Source organism: Dasypus novemcinctus, chromosome 30 (genome assembly GCF_030445035.2).
Source record: "Dasypus novemcinctus isolate mDasNov1 chromosome 30, mDasNov1.1.hap2, whole genome shotgun sequence".
NCBI lineage: Eukaryota > Metazoa > Chordata > Mammalia > Cingulata > Dasypodidae > Dasypus > Dasypus novemcinctus.
Genome location: NC_080702.1, coordinates 33,074,554 through 33,089,078, shown reverse-complemented (window position 1 = coordinate 33,089,078; position 14,525 = coordinate 33,074,554). Strand labels below are relative to the sequence as shown.

Sequence of the window (14,525 nt, the reverse complement as noted above, 5' to 3'; positions counted from 1 at the left end):
CTTCTGTATTCTCTCCAAGTGTTTTCTTCATATTCTTGATTTCCTTTCATTTCATCAACTTGGTCCCTAATATGTGTTTTGAAAGCTTTAATTACTTGTTTGAAGTTCTGCTCCTCTTCTTAGTTTCTAGTTTGTTCATTGGATTGGGTATGTTTTCCTGATTATTGGTTTGGTTTGTAATTTTTTGTTGCTGTCTGGTCATCAATCTTGACAGGTTTAATCTGTTGCTTAGCTTCTTTGTCTAGATTGGAGTTTAATTCATTTTTTTGCGTGTGTGTTATGTCTTCTCTTTGTCACTTTTTTCTTCTGATTCTATTTCCTTATTGTTTTCTAAGTTTACTTGAAGGAAAAATATTAGAGAAACCAAAAGGAGTAAGAGAAGAAAATGAATAATAGTAGTGTTCATAGTAAATATTAACAGAAGAATGATGTGAGATCTAGGAGAATGGATATTTGACTCATGTAAAATACTCAATAACCAGTATACTAGCAGCAGGAGGCCACAGATCCAGGGTATCATGATGACCATGCTGAGTTATAAACATGAGAAAAGAAGAGTACATATAATGATATAGTAAACTGAATACAGCAATAGTGTTTATCCTGTACAAATACTTACCTCCAGATTATCAGGTAGGTGTCAGCTCACAGCCTTCCTCTACTCCCCAAATGCCTTTAAGCCTATCATCCAAAAGACATAGTTTTTCTTACTCCAAGGTTGCATCCTCCATTTTGAGAATTTCAACAGGTGAGAACAAATATAAATCATTTTCCACTTTTGTGTCTCATTAATCTGTACTGTCCTTGTTTTATGGTACAGGTGTGGAAGTGCATCTCAACTCTGCTGCAACCCCAAATTCAAGGGCAAATTCAGCTTCATCAGTGATGTACACAGTGGTCATTTCCACTCACTGGGAAGAGGTTGGGCATAAGGCCCTCAAGATTCATCCATGTTATCACATGTGTTTGTACTGTATTCGTTCTTACAGCTGAGTAGTATTCCATTGTATGTATATAACACATTTTCTTTATCCATTCATCTCTTGATGGGCTTTTGGGTTGATTCCAACTTTTGGCAATAGTAAATAGTGCTGCTATGAACATTGGTGTGCATATATCAGTTTGTGTCCTTGTTTTAGTTCTACTGGGTATATACCCAGCAATGGAATTGCTGGATTATATGACAAATCTATAGCTAATTTTTTGAGAATACACCAAACTGTCCTCCAGAATGGCTGGATCCTTCTGCATTCCCACCAGAAGTGGATTAGTTCCTCTTCCTACACAATCTTTCCAGCACTTGCAGTTTTCTGGTTTTTTTCATAGCTGCCAATCTTATGGGAGTAAGATGGTATCAAAGTGTAGTTTTGATTTGCATTTCCCTAATAGCTAGTGATTTGGAGCATGTTTTCATGTGCTTTTTAGCCATTTGTATTTCTTCTTCAGAGAAGCATCTGTTCAAATCTTTTTCCCATTTTTTAAATGTTTTTTTTTGTCTTTTTATTTTTGAGATAAAAGATAAAAGTCTCCTATCAGATATATAGTTACCAAATATTTTCTCGCATTGTTTAGACTCTCTTTACACTTTCTTGACAAACTCCTTTGAGGAGCAGAAGGCTTTAATATTGAGGAAGTCCCATTTATCTATTTGTTCATTTGCTTCTCATGCTTTGGGTGTGAAGAAGGTCAACCACCACACCAGAGAGCCAAAAGTGCCTACAATTGCAAGCAGGAGAATTGCATCCATCATCGAAGGTGAATTGAAGCACCCTCTCGAAACAGAGGTGGAGTGGACATAACCACCCAGGGCCCACAGGATGGAGGAATACAGTACGGATTATAGGACACTTGCTGATATTCTATTCTGGAACTATTGTGATTAGTAATGGAGGAAACTGTAGCATTGATGTGGAGAGGGTGGCCATGGTAGCTGCTGAGGGTAGGGAGAGGGAAGAGGAGATGTGATGTGGGGGCATTTTCAGGACTTTGAGTTGTCCTGGGTGGTACAGCAGGGACAGTTGCTGGACATTGTCCTCCCATGGCCCACTGGGTGGACTGTGGGAGAGTGTGGGCTATGGTGTGGACCATTGACCATGAGGTGCAATGGTGCTCAGAGATGTATTCATCAAATGCAATGAATGTCTCATGATGATGGAGTAGGTTGTTGTTATGGAGGGAGTAGTGGTGTGAGGGGGGTGGGGTTATATGGGGACCTTATATTTTTTTAATGTAACATTAAAAAAACAAATAAATAAAAAAAAAAAAGAGACATGCAACATGTGCTTTGGAGTTGGACAGACCTGATTCAAAACCCAGGTTGGCCTTTTATTTGCCATGTGACTTTGATGAGTTACTTTATCTTGGTTAATCTCAGTGGCAGCAAATTGACTACCCAATATCGATTCTCCTTTTTGTCCTTATACACAAACCCCAATTAGTTTTTGGCATCCATGTGCCAAGTTAATATTCAATTTTCCTGGGCTTGACGTTAGCCATTGAGATATATGAGGAAATTCTTGAGAGGGGCTTCCAAGAAAGATTCTCTTCCAGGAGCAGAATTAGCAGGCAATCAATTTTAGCCATTTCCAAAAAAATAAAATAAAATAAAATCAAAAGATTAAAAAAAACACAAAAAAAAACAAACAAACTAAAAAACAAAAAAAGGAGGTGGGGGGTATATGGGGACCTCATATTTTTTAATGTAATATTAAAAAATGAATAAAGACAAAAAATAAAATAGAATAAAAAGACAAAACAAAAACAAATTTTTTTTTATCCATTTCTCTTCTGCTTTCCCCTTTGTTTCTGGTGTAGACACAGTACCTGGACTAGAAGCAGCTATATTGTACATGAGGAAGCACACTATACAGTAAGATGGCAGAGGATTTCTTACACAGCATGGAGCAAATGTGCTATCCCTGGGCACTAAACCTCTGAACTTATGATATATGGAAAAAATTAAAATTGCATTTGCTTAAGACCCCTTTTTCTAGATTTCTGTTGCTTGCAGCAGAGCACATTCTAATAGTCTCCCGTTCTGATATTATGGCATCATACTTAATGTCATTTGCTTATCAAAAAATTTAGCACATGGTAAATGCTAGGAAATGTTAAATTACCAATGTTGTTAGCAGGGATTCTATCCAAAGCCTTAAGAGGCATACTTGAGATCCCTAATGTCTGAGGCAAGACATGAGTTGGGGAGGGACATGAACCCAAATACAGAGTTATAAATTTTTTAACTATATAGTTTATAAAATCTGTTTGGCTTCTAGTTGCACCTTCACTCAGCAGGGAAGGTTTCTACATTACACACTTAACCTTGGAGCTACTGTTGTTTTCCCATGGTTTTGAACACATTAATAATTAATTGATAACTTTTCTGTTACTGTGGGCAATTAATAGGAGCTACACAGCTTTTGTTATATCAGTTTTCCTGTATCTGAGGAGCAAAAAATTGATTTCACAAACTTACTGGTGCGTATTGATCCAATACCTATCCCTAGGTCATTTCTATTTAATGCTTTTGTGAAGTCACTGGGAAAAGTCTCAGGACTGTCAAATGAAATGCAGTTCTGTGGAGTTTTATCTATTACATCACTTTGCAAGTATTTTTGGTATCAGTAATATACTTTCAAGCTTGGAGATCTAGATCTTTTCTTTTCAAATGTTTTCATTTCTGAAAAATAAAAATAGGGACCAGCTAAAAATTATCTTCCATTAAATTCTGAAATCTCAGAAGACACTTTGCAAAGGAATTAGAAGCCTGTGTGTGTGTTTTAAACAAAAGAATAGGATTTGTGTTTTAAACCTCTCTCTTAGATTTCATTAACTGGCTTGACATTATATAATACAACTGTCTCCAACACTTTATTTGTTAGGGGTGATCTCTTTCTTCCTCTTCCCCAGGAGCCCTTAGTTAGACAAGGATAACATTAAAAGAACAAAGAGAAGAAAGGCATGAGACTTCTGTAATAATAAGCCTTACAAGCAAACCTAAATATTTCTTTACTGAAATAGTTCCCTGTCAACCAATATGTATAAATTATCAGTTCTGTGTTGGGCACATTCTAGGTCCTGGGAATAATGCAGTGAGTAAAAGGGTCAAGACCTCTGTCCTCATAGAGCTTATATTCAAAAGAAATAGAGGTGATGGAGAAGGGAAAGGTAGAATGAAAAACAAGTGAATAAACAGTGTCATTTCAGATAGTTGATGTTGTGGGCAATATTCTAGTAATGGAATAGAGAGTAGGAAGCTTGGATGGGAATTTGCTATCAAGATAAGATGGTCAGAAAGTTTTTTAAGAGATGACATTTATGCAAAAATTTGAATGACAAGGAGGAAAAAGAGCTGTACACAAACAAGGTGAAGAACATTCCAGAAAGAAAGAAAAGCTTGTGCAAAAGCCCTAAGGCAAGAAAAAGCAGTTGGTTCAAGAAGCAGACTTTCAGAAAGCTAGTGGCTGAGTGGCTGGAGAGAGCAAGGGGCAAATGGTAGAGGGTGAAGTGAGAACAGAGGCCAGATTGTGAAAAATTTTACTCTTACAGACCATGGTAAAAACATTGGATCTTACATTCTGTGACTTGAGTAGCCACTGCAGGGCTTTAAGCATGAGAATGATTTGATCCAGTTCATATTTTGTTTCCTCAATCCAACTGTTCCTAGCTAATTCTACATTTCATAGGAAGTAAAAGATTTTTTTTTAATTACAAAGAATGTAAATGTTTTTCTTCATACTTCAAAATTCAAAAACTGCTGACTTATTTTGTAAATAATGGTTTTCAGCCAAGGATGAGTTTTGTCCTCCAGGGACACTTGACAATGTCTGGAGCCAATTTTTTTTTAATTTTAACGATGAGGGTGTGATACTGGATCTAGTAGGCAGAAGCCAGAGATACTACTAGATATCCTACAATGTAAAGCCTCATTCCCCCCACAATGTCCTGTCTGGCCCAAAATATCAATATTGCCAGGGTTTAGAAACTGTGCTGTAAAAGAAATTCAATCAATAGAATTGGAAGGACACTTATGATACTTGATCTAAAATATTAGAAGTGACTTTTGCTTGACTTGATGCTGGCCTCTTTACTCAAAAGATGCAACAACTCACTAATAAATAAATACATAAATGCGTTTATATGAATAGACCAAAAACAAAGCAGTCAGACCTCAGCTATGAGCTTTCCAACCAGTGATCAGTGTAGCTGGAGGGAAGAGTTCAAGAAAGAAACACTAACCTGTGTGACTGTGTTTCAAAGTCACCACAGCTTTCGACCCATTGCTTATCAAAAAAAGTATACTCACTTTGATAGACAGCCAGGAAATTGTTTTCCAAACTCTTCCCTGGGATAGAAAATCTACAGCTTCTCCAACACCCCTCAATGTAGATCTTATACACAGCAATGTCCTCCTGATCTCCGCTATCTCCTTGATTGTGAGCTGCTATTCCAAGTTAGCAACCCCTGCTGTGGGCTGCTATTCTAAGTTAGCAACCCCTGCTCTGGGCTGCTATTCTAAGTTAGCAACCCACGAGGACCGGGCGGGCTTCCACGGCTGGGCGGTGAGCCCCTAGGCCAGCGCGTAGGCCTAGGTTCTCCAGGCGTGGGGGACCCGCGGTAAAAACCACGGAGACAGCCTGTGAGAATGAGCTAGTCTACTTTATTGCAGAAACACACTTGATTATATAAGGTCGGGTCAAGGGAGGGGTAGGAATTGGGGCGGGTAAACTACGGGGCGGTAGTGGATAGGCGGAACTGTGCAGGCAGCTATGAAGTAGGCGGTGATTAAGAAAGGGGGCAGATTATGAGTTGGCTAAGTGGACGGGACTGGCGGGAAGGATAGCAATGGCTGGAAAAGGGAGATAACAAAGGCTAGGAGGAGGGGTGAAGGGAGGCAGCAACAATTGCTCCTTTTGTTTTATAAAAAAAAAGGGCGTGAGAGAGTAGGGGGATGGGCTGTGGAGGGTGAGAGAAAAAAGGGGGTAGGATCGACTGGCGATGGGCAAATGACATATCATTTGGCCAGAATGTATGCATAGCCCTTAGGGTCGGTGCGTGCCGGTGCTAGACGAAATATCTAACATGATGTTGCACACGCTTTTTTGGGGTGGATAGCACTGTGGCTGGCTTAACCGCGAAGGACTCTCAGACGTATAGCAATAAAGGGGGGCGGATGGTGCACCCAAGCCCTTTATGCCGAGGGAAACAAACCCGTGCTGGCGGCTAAGGTCAGGGAGTTTCACAGCAAGCAGCTTCACAGGCGGGAAGTACGGTTGGAAGGGGGGCGAGGACAAGGGCGAGATTGAGGAGCGAGATCAGAGGTAGCAAGACGGTGGTAATGGATTTGAACAAACGAGGAAAATACACTGTCAGCGTGATCTTTGGCAAGGCTGATGATTCGTCGAATGGCCCAAGGACCAACGGTGAGACCTAGGATGATGAGCAGAACTGGGGTTATTAGCCGGAGGAGATAGGGGAGGAGGGGCTGCAGGAAGCCCCAGGAACCAGCAGTTTGGGCTCGTTCAAGTCGGTGTTGGTTGAGACCTTTTTCAAGTTCTTTTAAGCTGGAGTCTACTAAACTGGTATAGTTGGCATAGACACAGCATTCTTCTCCCAGAGCTGCACATAGGCCACCTTCTTTGAGGAGGAGGAGGTCAAGGCCTCGGCGGTTTTGCAGGACAACTTCTGAAAGGGAATTGAGGGAGTCTTTAAGATATTTGACTGCATCTCGGAGGTAGATGATATCAGAGTCTACTGCTTGTCTGAGGTTTTGGAGGGCGGAGGCTTGTGTGGCTAGGGCTGCAACATCAGTGGCAGCTCCAGCTGTAGCTAGGAGGGAAGTGACAGTGAGTACAGCAGTAATAGGTTCGCGTTTGTGGAGGTAAATAGCTTCTTGAGTGTGGTCAAAGGCTTCAAAGAAATGTAGAGGAGTGTGATAGATGACTCGAGGCGTGAGGAGGATGAGAGCACACATTTCTTTGGTCTTGTTAACTGTGGCAACAGATAAGCATGGGGTAAGTCCGGTGGAAGAGCAGAGCCATTGGGTGGTGTTTAGGGGAACTAAGTATTTGGCAGAGATGTTTGGGGAGGTATAGTTGGTACAGGCAGTAAGGCTAGGAGTGTGGGAAGAACGGGGGTGAATGCATAAACCTTTGGAAGAGATGTGCGTAAAAGTGAGTGGGACATGAGTAGATTGATTCCAATTGCAGGAAGAGGGGGAATCGTCGGTGGAGGAAGTAAAGAGTGGTGAAGGGATAGCAAGTGGATCATAGTGGGGGAGGCTGGGGGAAAGACACAACCAGTAAGAGCGAGTGAGGTTGGGGTGGGAGGCGTTGAGAGAGGAATAGGAGGCGTTTAGGAGTTTGAAGTAGGGACTAGAGGGGATGAGAGGATGTGGTTGTATACCTGAAGCGGGGGGGGGGGGAAGTGGGGCTTGTAGAAGGGACGACGGCGGCCAAGGTGGAAGAGATTTTGGGGGGGGTAGATGAGGACGGAAGAAGGTGAACAGTGGGTGAGGGAGGAGGGTTAAGGATGTGGTTGGGACCAATAGCAGAGGGTGGGGCGGAGACAACACGCTTTTGGATTTCAAACAAAGCGCCACGATCGTAGTTGCTCATATACAACCGGAGTCCATAGGGGCGAGCGGCCAGCCATGTATCGTCCTTTGGGTTTTTTACTGTCAGCCAAATGAAGTCCCAACGGGAATTGTTGGCTACTTGGAGAGAGAGATACGGGTCTCTGTTGGGGGCGCCGGACCATCCATGGGCCATGGTCACACATCCCCAAGAGGGGCAGTAGAAGTGTGATGGGTCATGACAACCTCGAGCACTAGCAGGACAGATGTAAAAACCAGACACAGGGTTGAATTGAGGGCCAAGGAGATGGTTGTTTCGAGAAAGCAGGCATGCTGTATTCCCGCCTCAACAGGATGAGGAGGAGTGGTGGCCTACTTTCGCTTTTCTGAAGTTGCTTATTTGGCATTCGGGATGGAAGGAAATTCCAGCAAGAGGGCAGACGTGTGTGAGAAAGGAGGGAGCAACACTAGTAACATTATAAGCGAGAATGCGTTTTTCCGGGAATGTCTGCAAGGTCCAGTTGAATGGCTGATGGGATGAGGAGCTTTGGGCAGAGGAGGCTAGAGACAACATGAGAATGAGGAGATGGATGAGGTAGGGAAGGGTAGGGGAACAGGAGGCGGGGGTGTGAACAGAGCGGGCCTGTCGGAGGAGCTGGAGAACTTGGCGCTCGATGGGGTCATCATCTTCAAGAGAAAGACAGCTTAGGCGGCGGGCAAAGAAGCGTTGTCGACGTCGTTCATGGCGAGAGAGAGCTGGTGTGGTCCCCATGGGCGACGGTGTTGGAGTAGCAGGCTCAGATGAATGTACTTGGGGGCGCATAGTAGTCATGGGAGGAGGACAACAAGGGAGGTGAAGATGCCAATCAGAAGCAGCCAGGCGACAGCGAGGAGAAGGCGTTGATGAAGGTTCCAATCTGTCGGGGCTGTGGCTGTGAGACAGACAGCTGAAAAGATTGTTAAAAAAATGAAGACTATAAAAAAGAAGTATAAAAGTGGGTGAGGGTGCGAGGGGAGTGGGAAGAGCATCTGCACTGAGAGTTTTTCTCTGATAAATTGTAAGGCACGTTTCGGTGGAGGTTAGGCACTTGTCAGCAGCAGGCTGTAGAGGCGGCAATAAGGCTCTTCTTGTAGACTGTGCAGAGGTGAGTCCTTTTGGGGAATCTGTAAAGACAAAGAAAGGAGAAGAGAGCCCTCATAGGGGAGGGATAATCAGCAGAAAGAAACTCGGAGAGAGCACTTATCTAATATAAACATTTCAGGGAGGGGCTGGTTAGTGCTGGATTTGAGCGAATGGGGCGACATCTGGGCCTCCGCAGTCGATGTTGTCTCTTACGGAGGGCATAGTGTGTTCATCATTCGGTGGAACTTTGGGGTCGGTGGCAGGCCGGATGTAGGGCCCAGGAACCCAGAGCGGTTGTGGCTCGGAGTCTGGGAAGACACAAGCAAAACCTCTCCCCTGTGCTAGCAAGGGAGCTGGATCTTGCCAAAGGTTTGTGGCAGGGTCTTTCCAATGAACAAGGGGAACTTGCGAAGGTTGCCACATGGGTCCCCAATGTTTATGCGTTGGGGAGAGTCCTTTGTCATCGAAGGTCAGGAGATTGTGATGGATAAGGCAGGCAGTAATGACGTCGGCAGGGGCCTTGTGGGGAGAGGAAGTTTTTTCTTTTTGAATGAGTAGCTTGAGCTGCTGGTGAGTACGCTCAATAATTCCTTGCCCTTGCGGGTTGTAGGGGATGCCGAAATGGTGTGTGATGTGGTACATCTGCACAAAGCTGGCAAAGGTGGCACTGCGATAGGCTGGTCCATTGTCGGTTTTGAGATCCCAGGGAATTTCCATGAATAGAATGGCTTGCCGAAGCACTTTGATGCAATGTTTGGCACTCTCTCCTGTGAGGGGCACGGCGTAGCATAGGTGCGAAAAGGTATCAACTGCAACATGAAGATATTTAAGGTGCCCAAAAGCACTAACATGGGTGACGTCTAGCTGCCAGCGGGAGTTAGGCCGCAGGCCGCGGGGATTAGCTCCGTGGGGCTGCAAGGGTCCAAGGGGTAGCAGAGGTGCGCATGTTCGGCAGGAACGCACAAGATGTTTGCATGTTTCGATGGGGAGGTCTGGAAAGAGCCTCTGGATAGATCGCGCAGAGAAGTGGAATTGAGAATGTAAAAGTTTGGCTTGGTTGACGAAGTCTCCTAGTCTTGTTTTGTCAATGGAATCTTCTCGAATGGCAGCTGGGTATACATGGCGGCCGGACACTAAGGCGTCAGCAAGGGCATTTCCTTGAGTCAGTGGTCCTGGCAGGCCAGAGTGACTTCTGATATGAGCGATGAACCAGGGTTGTTGCCTTTCTTCAAGCAGTCGCTGTACAAAGGCGAGTGCTTGGTCTATAGATGAGTCGCTGGGTAGAAAGGTAGCAAGTGGGAGGCTGCGACATACCTGTAAGGTGTACAAGCTGTCTGTAAAGATGTTGAGAGGCTGGTCTGGGTAAAGATTGAGGACTGCAGCGACAGCTAAGAGTTCACCCACTTGAACAGAAAGGTGATTGGCAAACATCAACTGTCGTGGCTCAAGCTTTCCTGGCACATATATGACAGCAGCGAAGCCCCTTTTTGAGGCATCAGTGAAAGCAGTGATGGCAAAGGGGATTGGCTTTCTTGCGGGCAGCGGACGGAACAGGTTGAAAAATGCTAATTGAGATACACCTTGCAGCAGTGGATGATGAGGATAGTGGTTGTCGAAGGAGCCACGAAAGAACTCTATTAGGCTCTGCATTTGAGCATTATTCATGATAAGGGAAGTAACTTCTTTTGCATCAAAGGGCCAAACAATGGTGTGTGGCGGGACGCCGTACGTCTGTATGGAGAGAAGTACTAAGTCCGTGGCTAATGTGATCCAAGCCCTTGTGAAAGGGCAGATTTTTGGGAGTTTACTTTTTGACGTGTGCAGAAAAAGAAGAGGGCCGTCTTGCCATAGGAGACCCGTTGGAGTGACTGGTGTTGGCAAAACTAAGGCAAGGATTGGGAGATCGGGAGAGAATCGCTCTAGGCGGCATTGCTGGAGTGCAGCATTTACTTGTTGGATGGCTTCTTTGGCAGCTGGGGTGATGGTGATGGGGCGAACGACTGCAGCGGATGGACTGCACTTAGTCTGCAGGAGCTCGAAAAGGGGTTGCATTTGCGCCGTTGTGATGGGGAGTGCTGATCGAAGCCAATTGATTTGTCCACAAAGCCGTTGGAGCTCAGTCAGCGTCATGTGATCAGAAACATGGATTTGCGGGCTGGTGGGCCGAATATATTGATGAAAATGAAAGCCTAAGAACTGGAAAGGTGGCTGGGGGTTGACTTTGTCAGGTTGCACTATTAATCCAAGACTTGAAAGGTTCGTCGTAACTGCAGAGATTAAATCATTGAGAAGTGTGTTAGAACTTGCTGCTAAAAGGAGGTCATCCATATAGTGGATGATGTATGTGTGCTCTGGATGGAACTTAGAGCGTAGCGGCTCAATGGCATGATTGACATAGAGCTGACATATAGTTGGACTGTTCCGCATGCCTTGTGGTAGTACTCGCCATTGGAATCGGAGTGCTGCTCCTTAATTTTTGGTATGCGGGACTGTAAATGCAAACCATGGACAGTCTCGTGGGTGAAGAGGAATGGAGAAAAAGCAATCTTTGATGTCAATGGTGGCTGCATAAAAATGCTGAGGGACTGCAGTGGGATGCGGGCAGCCAGGCTGAGGTGATCCCATTGGCTTAATATGTTTGTTAATTTCTCGAAGGTCATGAAGGAGGCGGAACTTGCTTGTGTTCTTTTTATTGATGACGAAGACTGGCGAATTGTAGGGACTGGTAGATGGCTCAATATGCCCTGCTTGTAGCTGTTCTTCGATGAGGGCAGAGAGAGCTTGCAGTTTATGAGTTGGCAAGGGCCACTGCTCGACCCAGATGGGCTCCTCTGTGTCCCATTCCAGAGGGATAGGGTCAGGTCTTGAAACAGGAGCAGTGGCCCCTATAAGGGGGGGGGCGGCGCAGCTAAGAAGGCTTCTGTAGTGATTCGAGCTTTTAGCTGGCTGAGTACATCTCTTCCCCACAGGATGGTTTGGACTGAAGAGAGGACGAGTGGACGAATTTGACCTTCGTTACCCTCTCGGTCGCTCCAATGCAGAGGCTGAGATGTTTTCCAAGAAGTAGCAGCTCCTGTGGCGCCGATGACTTGAGGGCCAGTTTCGAGGGGCCAATGATTGAAGGCTGCGATTTCGAAAGGAATACAAGAGATTTCGGCACCCGAGTCCAAGAGTCCGTTAAGCCATTGTCCCTCTATTTTAAGTTCTAGTGAAGGTCTTTGGTGACGTTTGATAGGCATGGTCCACATTAGGGTTTTGGAGCTTTGTGGAGGGCCTCTTGGGGGAGGGGCTGAGGCCTGCCCCGCTGGAAGTTTAAAGGCTGGGAGATACGTTGCGATGAGTGGCAATCGCAGGCCCAGTGATACCCCTTGCCACAGCGCGGGCATGGTGTGGGGGGGCCTCTTGGTCTGTGCAGTGCTACAGCAGGGCGGGAAGCTGCCAGTTGAGGGCACTCGCGAACAAAATGACCGGGCTGACCGCATCGGAAGCAGGCAGAAGTGGAGGCAGATGAGACAGCCATGGCGGAAGCGAAGGCAGCAGTAAGTGCTTTAGTCTGTGGGTCAATGTCTCGACAAGCTAGGACCCATTCGTGCATTGGCTTGTCGCGGATAGGAAGGATGACAGCTCGGAAGGGCGCGAGGCACCCATCGAGAATGAGTTCTTTTGCTAACGCAAACTGAGCATCTTCGTTAGTAATTTTACGTTGGCATGCTTCGATAACGCGGGTGACAAATGCCGGAAAGGTTTCTTGCGAGTCTTGTAGCATTTGTGCAAACTTGGTGGATTGTTTGGTGGAAATTAAAGAGAATGACCGCTGAACGAGAACTTTCACTCGGTGCCAAAACCCTGGGTCCATGTTTACATAGGAACGAGGGTCAGCATTGTTGTTAACTCCTGTGTAGGCATCAGCTGGATCTTGGACACCCGCTCGAACATTTTCCACTACTTGTTGATCAACAGCTACTTGATAGTGAGCGCGCCATTCAAGGAACTGGCCTGGCTGAAGGATGGAATGGGCTAGAGAAATCCAATCATAAGGAAAAACAAGCTGAACCCCCAACTCTTCTATTAGTTGTCGAACATATGGGCTATCAATGCCGTCTTCTTTAACGGCTTTACGAAGAGTTTTAACTTCTTCTACTGTGAAGGGAAGCCAAGTTTGAGGGCATTGCTGCGTGGGCAGCGGGTTGAGCGGGTATAGCTGGGGGGCGGGAGAATGTGCTTCGCTAGAAGCAGGTGGGGAGCTGCTGCCATACGGTGGTGGCGAGGGATGAACGGTAGCGGGAAACAGATGAGAGAATGATGGCTTAGCAGCGTCAAGGCGGCAACAAACTGGCGGCGGGATATTTTTGGGCGCTGGACAAGATGGTGGAGCGGCGACGTCACTTTTAGGCGCCTGCCAAGATGGCGGTGTAGTTACGTCATTGTTGGGCGCCGGCCAAGATGGCGGCGAAGTTACGTCATTTCCGGGAGCCGGCCAAGATGGCGGCGAAGTCACGTCATTTCCGGGAGCCAGCCAAGATGGCGACTGCATTATTTCTGGGGCAGGGCCGGAAGATGACGAGACAGGGAGGGGCGGGTAAAGGTGAGAGGAAGCGCCTTTGTTCTCGCCGGCGGGCTCGGACATAGGTGAAGGAGAAGCCGGAAGTGATCCATTTTGGGCAGAGGTGGAAGAAGAAGGAGAAAGTCCGCTATTTTGAGGAGCTACTGAAGCGGTTTCTGCGGGCCGTGGGGAGCGCGGGCGGGGAGGTTCACGCTCGAGAGCGGCGGCGAGCTGGTCAGACAGAGAATTTGTGTCACCAGGATCATCGGGCTCATAGTCATTGGGTTGCTTAACCGATTTGTCTCGGATAGCTTCTGATGGCGCACCAAGGAGACAGGCGCGTATGGCTACTAGAGCAGGCAGCAGGCCGTGCGGAAAAGACCGCTTTTCATGCTCTATGGCAGAGGTGACTCGATCTATGAGTCGAGAGTATGTGTCTGGGTTCCAGAGCTGGCAGGTGGCAAGCCACGGATTAAAAGGGAGTAGCAGGTCCCAGTATTTTTGGAGCTGTTTCAGGGAAACGCGGACTCCATTGGTATCAAGCAGGGCGGCTAAAAGCCGAACCTGAGGGGTATGGTGTGAGGAGAGAGAGGTGCCCATAGTGGGAGAAGAAAAGATGGCGATGGGGTCCCTAGCTGGAGAGCTGAAATGGTCGCCAGTAGACAGCAGCAGCAGCAGCAGAGAGGGGCCGGAGGGCGGTGGAAGGAAAGGATCCCGGACGGGCCCCCAGCTGTGAGCTGCTATTCCAAGTTAGCAACCCCTGCTGTGGGCTGCTATTCTAAGTTAGCAACCCCTGCTCTGGGCTGCTATTCTAAGTTAGCAACCCACGAGGACTGGGCGGGCTTCCACGGCTCAGCGGTGAGCCCCTAGGCCAGCACGTAGGCCTAGGTTCTCCAGGCGTGGGGGACGCGCGGTAAAAACCACGGAGACAGCCTGTGAGAATGAGCTAGTCTACCTAATTGCAGAAACACACTTGATTATATAAGGTCGGGTCAAGGGAGGGGTAGGAATTGGGGCGGGTAAACTACGGGGCAGTAGTGGATAGGCGGAACTGTGCAGGCAGCTATGAAGTAGGCGGTGATTAAGAAAGGGGGCAGATTATGAGTTGGCTAAGTGGACGGGACTGGCGGGAAGGATAGCAACGGCTGGAAAAGGGAGATAACAAAGGCTAGGAGGAGGGGTGAAGGGAGGCAGCAACACTTGATGAGTAGGCAAATGCTCAAACATATGGCTTCAATAAAGTAGTGGTCATGCTATGTATATTTTCACTTTAGGACAACCAACTT

General features: G+C 46.5%; 1 pseudogene; it reads right to left on the bottom strand.

Annotated features, from left to right (window-relative positions):
- LOC131276759 (vomeronasal type-2 receptor 116-like) overlaps positions 1 to 12,552 on the bottom strand; it is an 80,828-nt pseudogene extending 68,276 nt beyond the window's left edge.
- Positions 12,553 to 14,525: the final 1,973 nt, after the last annotated feature.